The sequence below is a fragment of the Brachyhypopomus gauderio genome, chromosome 5 (assembly GCF_052324685.1).
Source record: "Brachyhypopomus gauderio isolate BG-103 chromosome 5, BGAUD_0.2, whole genome shotgun sequence".
NCBI lineage: Eukaryota > Metazoa > Chordata > Actinopteri > Gymnotiformes > Hypopomidae > Brachyhypopomus > Brachyhypopomus gauderio.
The window spans coordinates 24732919-24753193 of record NC_135215.1 but is presented as its reverse complement, the minus strand read 5'-3'; the positions used below and the strand labels follow the sequence as shown (position 1 = coordinate 24753193).

Genomic DNA, 20275 nt, shown 5'->3' with positions numbered 1-20275 from the left:
GATGTATATGTTAGAGCTTTTTACCTATATATGCGTTAATCATGTAAGTAGGACACTGAAGCTATTCAGTGTCTGGTGTGGCTGTCTTTCCTCTGCCACGTCATCGGCCCACTCTGGGTGCCTAATGTTCCTAGAGTGACCTCGCTCTTATCCATACTGGAGACACCAGCTGGTCTCCTAGTCTCAACATGGAAGTGGCCATGGCAGCACTCAGTCCATTATGCCATCACGAGGATGCTGAGCGTGGATGGGGCATGCGAGGGGAGAGGCCAATATCAGGCATGAAAATATCGGGAGATATTTTCTAGATATTATATATATATTATCATATTGACTTAATAAGCAAACAGAGCACTTCCGAAATCGGCAATTTCAATGACACAGTGGCCAGGTATTTCTGCTCAGAACCATCACAGAGGCCAAATTGCATTCAGTCATCCGAACGTTCTTCATTCATGTTGTGACGCTAAGCGGGATTAGAAGCAGGACCTAGTGCTATCTACGCCGGGACAAGGCAGAATAGTGTACATTTACCACTACATTTACGAGATCGTACATTTACCTCTACATTTACCAGATTGTACATTTCCCAGTGGATTTAATTGGGTTATTAATGGTTTCAATCGTTTTCATTCATAAAACAAAGTTACTGCCGTTTGCTGCAGCTTGCGTTGAACACTCAGAGCTAGCCACAAGCTCTTGTGAAAAATAGGTAGATAGGCCTATTAAGTTCGCGTCAACCCCGTGTAGTTAACGGTGACAAAATAAGAAACAAGATTTTTTTCTAGCGTCTCTGTAGTTCTAACTGGTGAATCCAGGGACGTGTTAGGATCCTCTACTACGCTCTCTTCACTGGCTTCCAGTAGCGGCACGCATCAGATATAAAACCTTGATGCTTGCTTACAAAGCCAAAAATGGACTGGCCCCTCCCTACATGATGTCCATTAGAGGTGTGCCAAAAAATCGATTCATATATCAAAAATTGATTCTCATTTACTACGATTCAGAATCGATTTTAAATGTCCCAAAATCGATTCTAAGTCGCGTTACGTAATTACAAAATTACGCGAGACTTTACGCAGCAGGTTCTGGGACACACTGCGGAAAGGTTTCAAGACAGATGGAGGAAAGAGATATTCAACCTGTTCCGTCTTCATTTAAGGCAAAAATATGGGTTCATTTTGGTATTTACGAATGCCAGGGAAGACCGAACTTGACACAATGTAGCTCGTGTGCAAGGCGTGTGTAACGCGGTGAGCACGGGAACGTACACACAGCGTGAAATAATATAGAGAAGGGTGGACACGAGTGCCGGCTCGCAAAAGCAATACGTTTGACACACGTCACATGTATTAGCGAGAGGGAAACGCGCACGGCGACCCAGAACGAACAAACAACAACACGGGAGACTCAAAGCGCAAGCGAATAGAAATAAAAACCGTGAAGGCATGGAGCAAATAGAAACAAAAAACAACGCGCAAAATACAACGCGGGAAAACTAACAGTTAACCATAGTGAGACGGAGAAAGAAACAAAATAACAACAGTAACTAAAAAACAGCGCGGATAAATGCAACGCGAAAACGAAACCAAGGACACCAGAAGAAGTAATTGGCAAAAAACGCCGCAGCAAAATAAAACCCTTCACAAAAATAAAGGCAAAACGGATAGGAAGAAATGCAGTATTGGGAAAACTTGAGATGGGTCAGAAAGCGACGCAGGAGATAGATACTCGAATAAGTAAAGAGAAAGCATAACAGAGAGGTGGCGAGACACCTTCAAACGAGAAGCAACCACAGAGAAAGCAGAGACTGGCTGAGAACGTATGGTTACGCCACCTATAGTCTGGGACTGACTCTGGTGCCCCTAGCCACGGCTGGGGGAACAGCATCCGAGCCAGCCCTGACAGCTTGTAAAATGAAGCTCAAGAATTTTGGTAACAACAATAAGCATTTTATTTTACCAAAGCACATTATTTTTGTTAATTAAATGTGAAAGACACTTTGTTTTCTGTATTTGTCATTCTGTCTTGCAAAGCAGACTGTAGTAGATCATGCAGATTTTATAGACTTAAGCAGAAATTTTTATAAATCAATTCGTTTTTTGAATCGAAAATCGTTTTGAATCAAAAATCGTTTTGAATCGAAAATCAATTTTGAATTGAATTGTGGCCCCCAAAATCGGAATCGAATCGAATCGTGAGATAGTAAACGATTCCCACCCCTAATGTCCATGGTCAAAAGCCGATCTGTACAGCGAACACTTAGAACCTCAAGCTTGGCTCGACTTGAAACTCCATGCTTAAAGTCTCATGGAAGACAAAGCTCCAGACTATTCTCCGTCCTGGCTCCAAGATGGTGGAACGATCTTCCATTAGCTGCTAGGACTGCAGAGTCTATTGCTATCTTCAAGCGTAGACTGAAGACTCACCTGTTTGTTGGGTGCTTACCATAGCACTAACTCAGTCATAGGGCAGTCATGGCCTGGCGGTTAGGAAACTGGTCTTGTGACCGGAGGGTCGTGGGTTCAATTCCCAAACAGGCCATGACTGAGGTGCCCTTGAGCAAGGCGCCTAACCCTAACTGCTCCCCGGGCGCCGGGCTAGGGCTGCCCACCGCTCTGGGCACGTGTGATCCACAGCCCCCTAGTAATCACTAGTGTGTTTGTGTGTGTTCTGACTGCACAGATGGGTTAAAAGCGGAGGACAAATTTCGATTGGGGTGTAAAAATCACAATTGACAAAATATGGCACACATTTAACTCAGCTGATACCACTTGCCGTTGTTATTAAATTATATGTCTGTCTATGGTTATATGTGCTTCTTGGCAAACTTGCCTAACTTGCAAAACACTAGGTAATGATACTGACTCCTGTAGTTTAGTAGTAGTCTGACTCAATGGTGTCTTGAATTCTGGCTTATCTGTGCTATTTCCTAGGATGTATTCTGTGATCAGAAGCAAAGCACTTTGTAAGTCGCTCTGGATAAGAGCGTCTGCTAAATGCCGTAAAATGTAAATGTAAAATGTAAATAACATTCGTGCCAGGGCTGAAAAGGTCGAAGATGAAGTTGTAAACTCTTGTCATTTCATAGCCTACACTGTGCTTTAGCCCATGTTAGAAGCTGTTGTGATTTTGGGTTTTTTGCTTAGCAATTAACATGCTTTGTTTATTCTTTTAACATAATACATAAGCGAAATGTAACCACTGTTTAAAAGAAGTGAAGTATAATCATTGTTTAATGTAGAAGTAAAATGTAACCACTGTCTAAGATGTGTCCGAGCTGTGAACCCCAGGGAGAGGATGTGAGCAGACCACACTGTAGAGTGAGATCTAAAAAGCAGAAGGCGTAGCCTGATTGTGCCGACGTTGGGGAAATATGAATTTACAGCATCTTCATGAATGGTGGCCTCTTGCCGGCCTATCAGTCCATACACAGGAACCATATGTCCATGTTGGGATTGCAGAGAAGAAAGAGAAGTATTGTATGCTTGAAGAACAACACCATGTAAGGTATAGAAGAAGATCTAAGCGTTTGGGGGCGGAGAAATCATATATAAAGACGGCATGCTCAAACACTTGTTGGGTCTCTGATGTAAAATGTTAGAATGTGAGATCCCCAGAGATATCTCTGTTTTAATAAAGGCCTTTTTTGTTATTGCTATAATTTTGGTATGGTGGTTCCTGCTATCTCCTTCCCATCAAACGAACACGCTGGGCTAAAGTGGTTGATAGAAGTTTACAGCCCACAACAGTTGGTGACCCCGACGTGATGGGAAGAGAGATTTTTGGAACACGTCTTCTAAAATACTGTTAGTTCGTCTGAGCCGGCTCAATTAAAGGTAAAGCAGAATACCTGTTACAACAAAATTTCTGCACATTTGTATAATACCAAATTGTGATGAACTAATGGTGTTTGGTCGATGCTAAATTAAATAGCAATTTTTTAAAAAATTTTTATTATCTTTTTTGGTTTGGTTTAAAAGGTAAAATATATGGTTTAAAAGGAAAAAGGGTTTCAGTCCCTAAAAGGAATATATAGGGTTGGAGTCCCTATGAAAACAGGGTTGGAGTCCCTAATGGCCTAATAAGTGTTTCTTTGTTTCCTGGGGTGTGGCAAACCCTCCCGTTTGCCTGACGAGGCGACGGTAAGACCGAGCGGCGTTCTCGAATCAGCTGGGTCACAGGCGTCCCGGGGACTTGAGGTACCCCCAAAATCGCCTGGTTTCGGACCAAGAACCTGAATTGATTGAGGGTGGTAAACCTTACGGTGTCAACAGAGCCCTCAATCTATTAAAGTAAGGTTGAAGACGACTGCAGGTGAGTATCAGTTTTTTTATCAACAACAATGGCTGGTGAGGAAATGCGAAACGTATGTAAAAGTTTGATGTAAAATGGTTGGTTTATGGTGTTGGTTTATGTGAGTGGAAAACATATAAGTGTCCACATATAGGAACAAATGACTGTGACTTGTAAAGTAATTCATACAACTAATGTTATGAGACATTAAAAGTATGAGGTGACCAAGACAGGCAGGCGACGATTGTGTGTCTATAGGTGACATCATTGACCATAAATCATCACAGTCTCTCTGCAAATTAGAATAACTGAAAGAGCAACATGAGAATGTAGGAAGACTGAAGCGAGCGCAGTTAAACCGTAAAATAATCAATTGTGAAAGAGAACTAGCATTGCGATGCAAAATATAAGGTTGTTGGCTTGGGCTATCGGGGAACAGGCCAGGAAGATAGCAGACAGTCAGTAAAATGTGCCACCTTATGATCAAGGCTCGGTAATGCCCACAGCTTCCTCACAGGAGAGTGCCACCAAAACTCAGGGAGAAGTAAAAGGAATCTATTCAGTGGTTAATGTAGAAACAAGAACAGTCCAAATAGTTAAAAACCCCAATAAAGAGTGTAAAAAACCCATGTCCCAAATAGTTAAAACCCCCAACAAAGAGTGTAAAAAACCCCATGCAAATTCAGTCATTCGACAAGATGAGAGCAAGCAGGGGGGGGAGAACTGCGACCAATGAGGAAGTGAATCTGAGCACTCTGAAGAGACTGAAAGAGAGGAAGTGGTGAACAACATTAGAACACGCTGCACACAGAAGACAGGCAGGCGAGCAGAGGTAAAATAAATAAATAAATAAATAAATAAATATAAAATAAAATAAAAAACGTGCTAATCCTGCTAAAGGAATTAAACTAGGAAAGACCAAGAAGGGAGTTAAGGGAGCAAGAAAAAGGCAAATAGACAATAAAAGTAAGTCAGGTCGTGCGGTAAGGGTTAACTGCAAATTAATAGGGACTGGGTGGAGATAGTTATAGATGGCGCACACACCGGGATAAGCGAAGTGAGTAAGTGACGTAGACATGCCAGAGTGAAACGGTGATGTATTTGGCAAGTTAAACTAGATAAGTTTTGATAAGATATTGGCTTTGGGAGACGTTAGAGGTGTGGTAGCACGTTGATGCACTATCATACATTCATTGTATAGTTCTGCCTTCATTTGCCATCTCAGCTGTTTCTAGTTTATATCTCATTATTGTCTGGGATTTAGTTCCTGGTTTTATATGTTCTGATCGTGGGTTATTGTGTTAGTGATCTTGTGTTTTTTCCCTCTGTTACTCTGGTCAGTCGGGTCATAAGTTTGTTTAGGTAAATGTTTAAAAGCTTTGCTGGTATTGGATTTTTACTTCATCTAGCCTCCTTATCCTTAGTTTGTTTTGATGTCTGGTTATTAATGAAAGTATGATAGATGTTCATGCATTATTAGTGTTTGAATCTGCCTGTCTAGCAGTTTTGTCTTCGGTTTAGGTTACTGACATGTTCCCTTGCTACACATGTTTTTAGCAGTCTGGTTTAGTTAATAAGGTTCTGTTTTGTTTCTGTATCGCTAGTTGCTTTAGTTCTTATGGTGTTTTCCCTGTGCCCTGTGTTCTGTTAACATTCCCTTACATATAAATTTCTCTTCCTTGCATAGTCACGGTGGACCTTCATATTCTTAGTGTTAAAGTGCACTGTAAAACCCAACAAGTTCACTGAACTCAAAAGTTTTGCTGTAACCGATTACCTAAGAAATGTTAAGTTCATGTAATATAATTTTTAAGTACAGTTAACTTAAAAAAGAATAAAACTTTAAATAAAATATAAGTTTAGGAAAATATTATTTTTTAAGATATATATATATTTAAGTACTGCATACTACAATGCTTGAGGGTTAGGGGTCTTGCTCAGGGGCACCTCAGTCATGGCTTCAGGTCTGGGAATCTAAACTTAAAACATAACAAAAAGTTAAGACAGTGCAAAACCTTAATGCTGGGTTTACAGTGTAGTTTTCCCGCACCAGCCGCACTGTCCACCATGTTTGTTCAAAAATCACAGTATGTTAATTAGATGGTTTTAACCAATAGGCATGCAGGAGCGCATTGTGTCAGACGCTCGGCAAATATTAAACGAAAAACAATGAGTTTAGTGATTGTCTTCACTTGAAAATGTTGAGCTTATTGAGATTAAAACTTGAATATCATTGTATGAACTTTAATGTTTTAAGCTGTTTGAACTGTTTTGCAGTTTTGCTTACAAATAGAATAATTTTAATGAGTTCACCACACTGTCAGGGAATACAGTGTGAAGTTACTGTTTAAGTTAAGTGCTTTTCAGTATGCAGCAAGCACAACTCACCTGCTACATGAAGTACCCCTCACTAGACATAATGGAACATTAAGGTGAGGCCCTCTGTTAAATGGCCAGTACATGCAGCATCCGCCATTTCTAAAGTCACATGGTTGGATAGGTCAACTCCCACAAGTTATCAGAGCCAAGCAGCATACATCCGGGTGTCCCAATGCTCACACCTTAACTGGTTTAGAAAAGGGTGTACGCAGGCAGTGTACGCGTACAGGGGCCCGCCCCAGACTGCTCAATATGTTCTCTATCTGCAACAGGGGTGGGAGTACCCACCAATGAGATTTAACTCAAGTTTAAGAGGGAGGGGTCGGGCAAGGGGCAACGGTGGTCAGGGTTGTCCTGGCAACTGTGGTTGTGGCATGTCGGGTGGATGTTTCTTTGTGGGCAGGAGTGTTGCTGGTCGAGGGAGTGTCCTCAGAACGCCGTTGGACAAAGGAGGTCCAGAAGTCCGTATGTACCAGCACCAAACCAAAGCTGCGGCAGACCCCATGCTGCCCCTCACTGCCCGTACTCAAAGGTTGTCATTTCTGGTTGAAACAAAGGAGCAACTCAGCAATCAACTGTGTTTTACCTGATGCTGATTCTGTGACCAAAGCCTGCATAAAGCTGTTCCAATGACTGTGCAATGTGGCCAGCAGCCCATTAACCACAACTTCCTCATATCAGAGACTGCACGTGATAACGTCCGCAAAAGAGACATTTTTTAAACTAGGAGCTACTGTGTTATGTAGCCCTCTAGGACTGGTGATCTCCACGGAATGGCCTCCCATAGTTCACATCTTCTGGAGCTACACTCCTGCACTGCGAGGAGCGTCCACTCTGTCTTCATGGCCTAGAAGCTGTGGATCACTCTGAGCCTTGCGTCCTGCCACCCGACCCACTGCATGTTACTTTGTTTTATGACCAATAGGGGATCCAGATTATGGGGAGGAATTTGAGGAAGAGCTACAGGATAAGGTATGGGAGATTGCAATCAGGAGCATATGGGTGGAGCCTGAGGGTGTGGTGGTCCCTGTGGGGCTGACACCTGCTTAGCGACGCTGGTATGATTAGGAGAGCCACTATAGCTAAGAATTGGGTAATAACTAATATTCCATGTGTGAGCTATGCTAAGTCTTGTAATACTTGGTTTATTAAAACAATGTCATTTGTTAAAGTTATTCTAATGTGATATGTTGAGCAGGTTCCAGGAGAGAGAATGCTGCGATCATCTTGACCATAATTTAATTTTAGATCAGATAACAGCTTCTCTGGGGTCAGAGGGACCTCATGACGTTGGCCTCATCTCACAGCCACCAGCTGCGTTTGAGACACAGGCAGATTACTCTAGATGTTTCTGAAACACCCTCTTGTGGTTCAGAAAAAAGGGGGGGGGGCAGGAAGGTGCTGATTTATTACATCAACTTGTTTAAATAAATAAAACAGCACACATAGTCACAAGACATTCATTATATATTCTAACCAGTCACAGCGTCATGGCTTTTGTAAAATTACAAATGTTCACACTACAGAAGGTTTTGTGTTTTAAAACTTAATGTTTTCACTTGAAGGAATTAATATGGCATGGCATGTTACAGGTCTGGCACATGAGTGTGTAACTGAGGTGGCATATGCAGCTAAATGGAACCAATTCCTGGGGTAGAGAACATGTGGACAGATTCAGGAGTCGAGATGGTGGTGTTGAATCAGGATTTGTGGTGGTAATGGAAGCTCAGGGAGACGCAGGCGAGTTCTGGGTAGCACATTCAGGTAAAACTGGGTAGTACAATCAGCACAGAGGGCTGAGATTTTGGCTGTCATTGTAGCACTAAGGTGGGTGGAAGGCAAGGAAGTTAACATCTGTACACACTCTGCGTACGTGGAAGGAGTGGTTCATGTAGAACTCTGTACAAAGAGAGCAGGTTACACCACTTCAGGAGGTAAATTCATTAAATGATAAGAAGATGTAAAAGGTGTTACTGTTGGTAAGAGTTGCTATCATTAAATGTTCAAGTTATCAAAAGGGGGCAATTTAATACAGAGTTAATGCAGCTGCGGACGTGGCCGCTAAAAAAGGCAGGATATGTTACAGGAGCCCATCAGATGGTTTGCAGGTCAGAGGACAGTGGTCTCTCTGCCATAGGATTCAGAGCTACGTTAACTACAGGAAAAATGTTGTGGTTCAATAAAGGTGGTAAATGGGGTACGGAGGTTTGGAAAGGACCTAATGTGAGACCGATTTTACCAAGTCAGTTGATTTAATTCAGTGTTGTCTGAAGCACACGAGGTAGCAAAAATGAAGGAAAATGTGTTACTGGTCACACCCATACTTAACTGACTTAATAGCAGACTGGACTGAAAATGTGAATATCTGTAATGCACATAACTTGTGTTTTAAGACCAGGTCTAAGCAAGTTTCCTGGGCAATAGGAGCCAGGAGAGGAGATCCAGACTGACTACACTGACATGTTAATACCAGTACGGGGACTAAGGTATTTGTTAGTGACTGTGGATAAATTCTTATGTTGGGTAGAAGCATTTCCCACCAGGCCAGAGGACTCTAAGTTGGTCTGCAAAATGTTGATAAAATTACTGGATACTGCACCATTGTATAATAAATTAAGTGTACTCAGATAATGGGATGCACTTCACTACCTAGGAGCTAAAATTTGTGGAACAAAATTTGGGTTTGAGACACAAATATGGGTTGGTTTATCATTCTCAATCTCAGGGTAAATTGGAAAGGATAAATGGTAACAAAGGATAAAGGAAAAGATATGTGCACAAATGTATGTGTTTGTATTGTTGGCCAGAAGATCTTCAGTGAATTTCGTTACAGGATTCACTCCGTATGAGCTCATATGACAGCGAGAAGTTTTCGGGGGCCCCCCAACGCGCTTGCGACATCCCACAGGAAAACCACAAGGTTGTACAAATAATGGTAAAATGCACTAAAAAGCTGTCTGTGAAGCTTATTCTGTCCAGGAGGAGGAGTCAGAATCAACGCCATGAGCAGATCCACCAGTCACCAAATCATTGAAAAAACATCACACGCCATCCAATTGAAGGGCAAAGAAGAAATGTGGTATCACTTCAGCCAGTGCCGACCATCAGAACCATTGAGCGCGCAGAGATACGGAGCTCTCAAACAACGAGTTAAAATAACACTAGAGCTGGGGCACGTTAAAGGCCTAGTTTAACATTGTTTATTTGACTTTGTTTATTGTTATTTGTTTTTTGTTTGTTTGTGCATTATTATTAAAGTTGGCACTAATGTGATGATTACTATGTAACAGAATGTTAACGGGCCGCCCAGTGGAGGATGGGTTCCCTTTTGAGTCTTGGACCTCCCGAGGTTTCTTCCTGTTCCCCACCATCATAGGGAGTTTTTCCTTGCCACTGTCGCCTTTGGCTTGCTCACTAGGGATCTGGACCCGTATGATTGTTAACCTTGTAAATCCTGTAAAGCGATTTGTGACAATATGTGTTGTGAAAAGCACTATACAAATATATTTGATTTGATTTTGATTTGAATGTGAAGCCATAAAATGTTTGTCTCACCAGGACATTCAGGGGACTGCCCCCTGTGTATGTGGGTCCATGGTGGGTCAAGGCCTTTATTATCTTAATAGTAACTGTAAAATTGTTGTTGTATTCCATGCGTAAGAAACTTAGTGTGATGGTTTATCAGCACGGTGATTGAACAGAGGAATACTCAGGGACAAGCAGCTATGATGTCACTGTTGTATCATGGGGAGTCAGATGAGAGGGTAACATTGGAAGATATTTTGTGATCTCTGTTTTCTCAGAGATCAAGAGAGGGTCTGTTGTGATTTTGGGTTTTTTGCTTAGCAATTAACATGCTTTGTTTATTCTTTTAACATAATACATAAGCGAAATGTAACCACTGTTTAAAAGAAGTGAAGTATAATCATTGTTTAATGTAGAAGTAAAATGTAACCACTGTCTAAGATGTGTCCGAGCTGTGAACCCCAGGGAGAGGATGTGAGCAGACCACACTGTAGAGTGAGATCTAAAAAGCAGAAGGCGTAGCCTGATTGTGCCGACGTTGGGGAAATATGAATTTACAGCATCTTCATGAATGGTGGCCTCTTGCCGGCCTATCAGTCCATACACAGGAACCATATGTCCATGTTGGGATTGCAGAGAAGAAAGAGAAGTATTGTATGCTTGAAGAACAACACCATGTAAGGTATAGAAGAAGATCTAAGCGTTTGGGGGCGGAGAAATCATATATAAAGACGGCATGCTCAAACACTTGTTGGGTCTCTGATGTAAAATGTTAGAATGTGAGATCCCCAGAGATATCTCTGTTTTAATAAAGGCCTTTTTTGTTATTGCTATAATTTTGGTATGGTGGTTCCTGCTATCTCCTTCCCATCAAACGAACACGCTGGGCTAAAGTGGTTGATAGAAGTTTACAGCCCACAACAAAGCCTTTTGTGACAAAATAAAAACACGTGAACCCTGGTATTTTTTACACTCATTTTCGCTGCTGATGTATTTATTTGTTCATTAAGACGTAATGGTTTTGACTGAGCCATCTGGAATGGCGAAAGCGGGCTTCTCGCGTTTACGGATCTGGCTCCATCCATTGACAAGACAGGTCAATATTTTTCAGCGTGACATTACCGTGAGAGAAGTCAACAGGGAAGCCTCTGCGTTTCAATGGACTATTCTTCTTACTCACACCTCCCCCCCCCCTCCGGTCAACTGGTACTGTACCAGCTACCCCCCCCCCCCCCCGTCTTCTCTAACCCCTGACCCATTTTCATGTCTGAATATACATCTGTCAAATCATGTGTTAATTATGTCTAGGGTTGTGTTTAAAAAATCAATTTTCAATTCAAATCAATCTTTATTTGAATGATTCGATATCGATTTATTAAACCTGAGATCGATCTTTAGATCATTTTCGGTGCGCGGACGCTCACGCCGGTCGCGACGCGTCAAGTATAAAGCTGTGAAGTTTTCTCAACAGCTGGCAATATTGTTACTGCACAAAGGAGCTGTCTCACTCCTCAACATGTTGATCCGCTAATTTTCTTGCAGAAAAATTTGACAATCTCTAAGATGTTTTTGTTTACAATATTCAGAACTATGTTCATAAATGTTTTTGTTATTTGCACTTTAAAGGGCTGTTCAAAACCGCTTTCAATGCCTTTTCTGGTAAATGTGGAAGTGTGTGCATTAATTGATATAAAAACACTAATATCACAGTATAAACACTAATATCTTAATACATTTTAATAAAGTTTGAGTGTTCCTTGTATCATTACAACATTTCACATTCAAACTACACTTTTTATTGTAACTGAAATTTCCCTATAAGAATCGATATTGAATCGGATTGAATCGAAAATCAAATTGAATCGGGACCATGTGAATCGAACTGGGAAATCAGTGGTGATACCCACCCCTAATTATGTCATGTTTACCCAATCATATTTAGTTAATCACCTCATGTTCACCTCGTGGACACCATGTGTGCTTATGATTAAAGTATAAAAGATGAGAGTTCCCAGGGGGGAATGGGCTCTCATTTGCAGACGCCTTGTGCATTTGTAACGGGTACCTCAGAAGAGGGGTCTCTGGGCTCTCTGGAACTAATCCATACTTGCTTAATAAAACCATACTTGCTTAATACATTTATTTTACTCTATTATCTTATGCCAGGTTCACACTACACGACTTTTCAGTAGTCAGGTTTTTGTGCCGTTCGCACTACACGACTGGTTGTGCTGTAATCGCGAGTCTTTCAGTTGTTGTGGCTTTCACACTACATGACTGATCGGCGACGCGGGCTCACGAATTACACGACTGGGGAATCGCCAACTCATCTGGCTGCCGTCCAAAAACACGAGAACACGAAAACGAAACTCTCGCGAGAACCAGCAACACCACGTAGAATAAAGGTAATTTCCCTTAAAAAAAGCAAGCAAGCACTCTAAGTTGTCGCTGCGCTGATTTGTAGCGAGAAAAGAAAGAAGAAAAAGAAAAGAATATGGACAAGACGTTGGAAAAAGGCACGGGGCCAGCAGGGACTGTCTGTTCTGCAGAGAGAGTTGGAGGTAAATATTTTATCAATGAAACGTACCTGTCTGTTTGTATTGTGAAAAGGCATGTGTATATGTACATGTACTCCACATTTTCGTTATTATTATTATTTTTATTAAACACTCCATAGTCCCAAGTTGCCAGAATTATTTCATCTCTCCGTTGCAGTGAACATAGTCAATCGCACTATTTCTCCAGTAGGCCGTAAGGTGAACCCCGTTTTCGTTCTGATCCGCTCCGCGCTTTCCGAACTACATGCCCGTTAGCTGATAAAAATGTTCAAGTTATATTGCACTTACCAAAAAAGTTTCGCGTCACAGAATCCTGTACTTTGTTTAAACCGAGACGTTTTCTGAAGAACTATTTTCCTCGCGCTGAATGACGATTTTGACGTCACATGACACCGCGTGACCGCGCTAAACCAATCACATAGCCGATTTATGACAACAAACTGGAAAAAATGACAACCTGCCTAGTGGTGTCAAATATAACCTACAGAAAGGAATCTCCCAAAATATAATTTTATAGTGGGCATAAAATAATTATTATCAATTAATATTATTTTATGCCCACTTTATATACAATAACGCACTATTTAGTATTTATTTGGCCCTCAGAAATACATGAATGAGCGTTATCATAATGCTCATTCATGTATTTCTGAAATACATGAATAATAGTATAAATAGTGCATTATTTACAGCACAAATCACAATTATGCAAGTGACCTTTCATGTTGTCATTTTGGTCAATTAATGGAAACAATTCCAATAATTATTGATAGCCATCCATGTGTTTGTAACAGGGGCTAAACAAATTCCTTTATTTATAGAACAAACAACTATTGTGCAAGTGGATGATAAGGTTACCTTTTCATGTCGACATTTTAATAAATAAATGGAAATAATTGTAATTATCAATAATTATCAATCAGGACCCTTCAGGTATTCATTTATTCACTAACAACACATTAAAAAAACAATCAAAACAATGAGGGCATACACATCAACTGGCATTTACATCAACCGGCATAAACGTATATACATAACCATAATAAAAGGAATGATAATGATACAAATAGAATAGCAGCAAAATATATATCTCTCTCTCCCTCACACACACACACACACATTCTATTCCTCACTGTCAGTGTCAGAGCAGCTATCATCATCTTTATCCTCTGTTTCCTTTGTGTTCACAAAGCTGGAACACCTGCACAAGTCTGTACAATAGAGTCCTGCAGAGAAACAGGAGCATCTGTTTGTCTCACAGGCACTCCCTCTGCAACCACAGTGTATGACATGTAGAACAGAATCAGGGGCTGGATTTCTTGTCATCCATGTCACTTGAAGATTTCCATCTTCCAGTCTCTGTCCTTGATGTGAATGAGGATGCTCTACATACACACACACACACACACACACACACACACACACACACACACTCTGTCCTTGATGTGAATGAGGATGCTCTACATACACACACACACACACACACACACACACACACACACACACACACACACACACACACACACACACACACACACACACACTCTGTCCTTGATGTGAATGAGGATGCTCTACACACACACACACACACACACACACACACACACACACACACACTGTCCTTGATGTGAATGAGGACGCTCTGGTCATCCTTCACTTCAGCAGCTTCCTGCAACTTGCCTTGTACAAAAGAAAAGAACAAAGGATGAATAAATAGGCAGGCAAAAAAATGAAGACTTAATTTTTCCTGGTGGTGTGGTGTTGTAAAAATGGTGCTAGGTGTTGCACCCAAAAAAGGATTTCTTGTGCACACAGATGTACAGCACAGCCAGGACACACCTCTAGAGGACACACCTCTAGAGACAAGTGTGGTTGCTGGGGAGCGGCATATTATAGACATAGTTATGTATTGGAAAGTAATTTCACACCCACACACATGCACAACACATTATGGCAATTCAGACATACATTGATATTAGAATTAGACAAATACATGGATTGTGTAGCAGTGTAGGCTACATAGTCATTCAACTTCTCCCAACAACGTGTGTGTGTGTGTGTGTGTGTGTGTGTTGGGGGATGGGATGCATTTGCATAGACTACCTACTGTGTGGTGGGGGTGAGGGTGATACCCAGTCTTACCTGCAGTTAAAGTCTGTGTTTTTGTCAAAGCTTCTTTATGACGTCTGTCACCCGCAATGACAAATTTGCAGCCTTTCTTGCGAATGATGCAGATGGCAGGAAGAACGGGGCCGGAGTTCGAGATGGAGAGGCTTGATCTGGACCGAAGTTTCCTGGATGGAGTTCTTTCGATCTCTCGCTTGTCAATAATCCTCCGGTACCGTGTGGGATGGAAAGCCGCATCATCGGGAATTTCTTCAAAATCCAGTTCAAGACTGTTTGAAACTTTCTGCTACGTTTCTGCACTCGCCCCTCAAATCTAGCCACTGCCGAAGACTATTTTGATAAGTATTCCACCTTGTCCTGGTGAAATTCTGTATTTCCTCATGCTTAACAGACGATATATGCATGTAACAAACCTTACGTTTCGAAGATTTCTTTTTTTTTGAACACTTTCGGACGAGATTTCTTCTTCTTCGGTACTGCTGGATGAACACGCTGCTACTACGATGGCTGCTTGTGTTTACTAGCTCAGCTGACATACCAGCTATCCGATTGGTCCATTCTGATGATGTCTCAACCGTGGCACCTTTCGCGAGCCAAAGTGTTATTACGCCTGCCGAATATGTACATATGCCTTGCCGGGCACTAGTCCTTCCATTAAACGCTGCAAACAAAAAAGTACTGTATTTGGAGCAGCAAAACTTTTTTTAAAACCTCAACATAACTCGTTCTTTTTATGAGCTGAAGCATGTTTGGTTCGGAGAGCACGGAGTGGAATTCTTTTTCTGAAGGACTTTTCAATGCATACTGGACTCAGTATATACTGGATACTGCATACTGGTCCTCGTAGTAGTATGCAGTACAGTTTCCAGTATGCGACAGAAGCAAAGCACACTACAGGGTCACGTGAACGTAGCGTTGCATGATGGGATGCAGTACACCACGAAGATAGCTCTGTTCGCGTACTGGAATATTTTGCGGAAGTAGTAGGTCATCCGGGTATGTTTCGCGTACTGGAAATTTTCATTTTGGTCACATACTGCATACGGCATACTGATTTGGGGCTCGATCAGTATGCCAGTAGTATGTAGTAGACTATTTCGAACACAGCCCATCTCTCTGGTCAGCGGTGCGTACAGTCGCAACGCAAACACATCATCAGAGCATCATTAACCACAGAGTCAAAAGGGCTGACATTGCTGGGGCAACGCTGCTTGGGGAGCAGGAAGTAAAACGCGGAGTGGATTTTAAGCTGCTTCGGCTGATACTGAGACACACCGCTCCATCCTCTATTAAAATGGAACTGTTGAATGCACAATCCCTGACAAATAAATCCTGCTTCATACACAATCATATTTTGGACAAGTGTCTGGATTTGATGTGTCTTACAGAGACCTGGCACAAATTAGATAGTCATTCAGTCCTAATAGAAACCTGCCCTACTGGCTATCACTACCTTCAGAAAGTTCGGAGTAAAGGACGTGGTGGCGGCCTGGTGATTATTCATCATGACAACTTAAAGTTGATCCCAGTGCCCATGCCTGAGGTGACTTCATTTGAGTACATGGCATTCAAATGTAAAACCTCTTTTGCTATGCAAATTTTACTCATCTATCGAATGATTTCTTGGAACTACTTGACTGTTTTAACCTTAGACAGATTGTTGACGTCCCCACACACACCTGGGGACATACTCTGGACCTGGTGATTATGGACACTGCCCCTGCCACCCCTGTTGCCAATTTGTCTGTTTATGACTTGGGTGTGTCTGATCACAAGGCGGTTTTCATGAAGTTGTCATTCCCTTCATCTCTCAAAAATCCCAAGCGCAAAATATCCTTCAGGAACCTTCAGTACTTTGTTGGATGTTCGTGCTCCAGTCAAAACCAGAACGGTCACCTTTCCTCGCTCAGCCCCTTGGTTTAACAAGGAGCTACGTAAGATGAAGGCGGCTGGACGTGTCCTTGAGAGACATTATACAAAATCTGGTCTTACTGTTCATAAGCTGGTGTACCGGGAACACCAAAGGGCCTACTCAAAGTCACTCAGGGAGGCACGGTCACAGTTTTACTCAAACATGATTAACAACAATAAAGGAGACTCCAAGAAACTATTCTCCACTGTTAGTCATCTACGCCAGCCACATCCTCCCTCACCTACAGAAGTTACAGAAGAGTACTGTAACCATTTTATGAACTTTCTAATAACAAAAACCGACTCTATTCACTCTGGACTAGGTGCTCCCATTACACCAGTGACGGTTTATTCAAAGTTTGAGGCCCTCCAACCTCTAAACTGTTTCCCAGAAACCTCAAAGCAAACTGTTGAGGGCATAATCCATGGGATAAAAACCTCTACCAGTGCCTTAGATCCCTTTCCAACTGCTTTAGTGAAAGCAAACATTTCTGCTATAAGTCCATTGATCATTACAGTAATCAACCTCTCTCTTCAAACTGGCCATGTTCCATCTGCGTTAAAAACAGCCATAATAAGACCTGTGCTTAAAAAACCTACGCTTTGCAAATTACAGGCCCATCTCCCGTTCCTTTCTAAAGTGCTGGAAAAAGTTGTTGCTGCACATCTTCAGGACCATCTTAAATGTAATAATCTTTTCGAAAAATTCCAGTCTGGATTTCGCTGTGCCCATAGCACAGAAACAGCTCTGGTCAGAGTCACAAATGACCTACTGATGGCTGCAGATAAGGGCTCACCTTCCTTACTCATACTCCTGGATCTGTCTGCTGCATTTGATACTGTGAACCATGGAATCCTTCTAAATCATTTACAACATACCACTGGTCATCATCATCATCATCTTTATCCATGCTTGATGCATGCCTGGACGAGGTAGAAATGTGGATGAAACAAAACTTCCTCCAGTTGAATAGCGCCAAAACCGAAGCCATCTTGATTGGCACCCCACACCAGATTCAGTCATCGTCCATAACCAGCATTTCATTTCTTGGCCACGATACTCCTTTAAGTACATCAATTACAAATCTTGGAATAAGGTTTGATCCACAACTCACCTTTGAGCTCTATATTAAACCTTTGCATATATAAAATATAATTATATAAATCTTTGCAAGACTTCTTTTCTGCACCTTAGAAATATAGCCAAACTTCGTTCCAACCTCTCTCTGTCAGATGCTGAAAAACTGGTCCATGCATTTATCTCTTCTAGGCTGGATTACTGCAACGCACTCATTGGGATTTCTAGCAAGAGTCTCCAGAGATTGCATATCCAAAACAGCGCAGCTAGGGTACTGATGAGGGTACAAAAATATGAACATATTACACCTGTATTGTACTCACTTCACTGGCTTCCAATATCTGTCCGCTTTGAGTACAAGATCTCTCTACTCACACACCAGTGCCTTTATGGTAATGCCCCTCCATACTTGAAAGAGTTACTCACTCCGCTGGCTCCATCAAAGTCCCTCCGATCTACAAACTCAAATCGCCTTTTTATCCCCAGATGTAAGCTTAGCACTATGGGTGATCAGGCTTTCTGTTCAGTGGCCCCTCGCCTATGGAATACTCTCCCTGATCATTTGAGACTACCGCAGACCATTGACTGCTTTAAAAGAGGACTCAAAACTTTTCTTTTTTAGAAGAACCTATGATTCTAACTAACTTGCTAATCACTTTTTTATTATATTTATACTGTATAATAGTTTTTATGGTCATGTTTTAGGTTGTAGCACTTTGAGATTTACCTAATGTAAAGTGCGTTATAAATAAAATGAATTATTATTATTATTATTATTACATTCCACTATGACGTTCATAGTTGACTAGGGGGTATAGTCGACTATAGTCGAATCAGTGACTATTGCAGGTCACCCCTATTAAATATATTTACATTATTCTCCCCAGAACTTCCGTCATACATTAAAACAGTGAGGCAGTACTTGGAAAAGTTAGACAAATCAGATGCAAGGAGCAGTTCCGACACAACAGTGGATGAGGCCCAGCCAAGTTCCAGTAAACTGCAATCCCCTGATGTGGTAAAAAACTTATCTTTCTTGGCTTTGCTCATGGTGAATTTTGTGTGCTTTGCAATTATATTACAGATCACAAAACTCATGGTTTGATCAAATAATGTTTTTTGAGTTACATATAATATTATGTTACTGCTTCATTTGTATTTGGCACTTATCACACAATAGGCTTGTCACAATACTAAGAATACGATACTTTAAAAAATATTGAAATTCGATACCATTTTCGATACCAAAGTCAGATACTGTGCTTATTTCCGTTTTAAAGCCTTTTTATTTATTTTTTTTATAAACAAACAAATGAATGTTGCTTTGTGTTTGAAACTGCTTGAAATTGTAACTTCATTTCACAACAAATAGCTGTCTGACTGAACAGTTCTCTTGTATTACGTTAACAAATACGAGCCTCTTGTAATTACAGGACGAAACATGAGAAAACGTGAAGACGTTAAGATTGGGCATTTTGAAAATTGCCAACAAATTAATAACTTTTGCACCATAATAGCGGATGATCACAGATAGGCTCGCGATGTGTGTGGTGTGCGTTGAGGCAAGATGGCGCCTGTGGTGGCACACCGTCAGCCTCGTCTCCCTCACCTACTCGGCTTATTATTAATTGCAATTACTCTACTGCTATGTGTATTTTGGCAAGATGTATCTGCTCTGATTGCTTACAATCGCCAGGACCTTCTTAATATTAGGCCTGTCAGTGAGTCGCTAATATTAACAAAGCCTAGACTAGGTAAGCAACACACCAGTCTTCCACCTGTGCTTGATGAAGTTCCTGCGCATCTACTGTATTTCCCCTGCTTGCATCCTCGAAAAAGGCACTCCAGGAAACGGGGAAAACGAGGTGGTGTGATTGTGAAACTCAAGGCCTACCTAGCAGCTTCTCTTGTGGCGCATTTCCACTAGGGCCTGCTTGGCGCGGTACGGTTCGATACGGATCGATTCGCAACGGAACGGTACGGTCGCGTTGTGTTTCCATTACAATGGTGGACCACCACAATGTGGGTGGAGTCGCTGTTGGCGCGCGGGTTGTAGAGTCGTGACATCATTTGTATGCGACCACAACACCAGTCGATGCCCCTTAACACATACCATTATTGTATCTTATTTATCTTTATCTTCATTATTGTATGTGGTTGCTCTAATTATTGGTAATAATTTGGTATTACTCAAACAGGCTGAACACACCCTGCATAAAAAGCATCAGTCATACAATCAAATGAAATCAAACTTTATTATGAAATATAGATATTTAAAGTACAAAATATGTAAATAATAAAGTTATAGTTTAAAAAAGTGCAAAAAGCAAATGACCTAAAAATAACGTATAGCTTTATATGAAATAAATATTTATAGTACTACAAGCAACATTGTGTGCTT

General features: G+C 41.4%; 1 long non-coding RNA gene across 1 annotated transcript; it reads left to right on the top strand.

The window, feature by feature from the left end:
- Positions 1-4512: 4512 nt before the first annotated feature.
- On the top strand, positions 4513-11036 carry LOC143514900 (uncharacterized). Its single transcript, XR_013130985.1, has 2 exons — positions 4513-5128; positions 9069-11036. It is a non-coding gene; the product is annotated as an uncharacterized LOC143514900 (long non-coding RNA).
- Positions 11037-20275: the final 9239 nt, after the last annotated feature.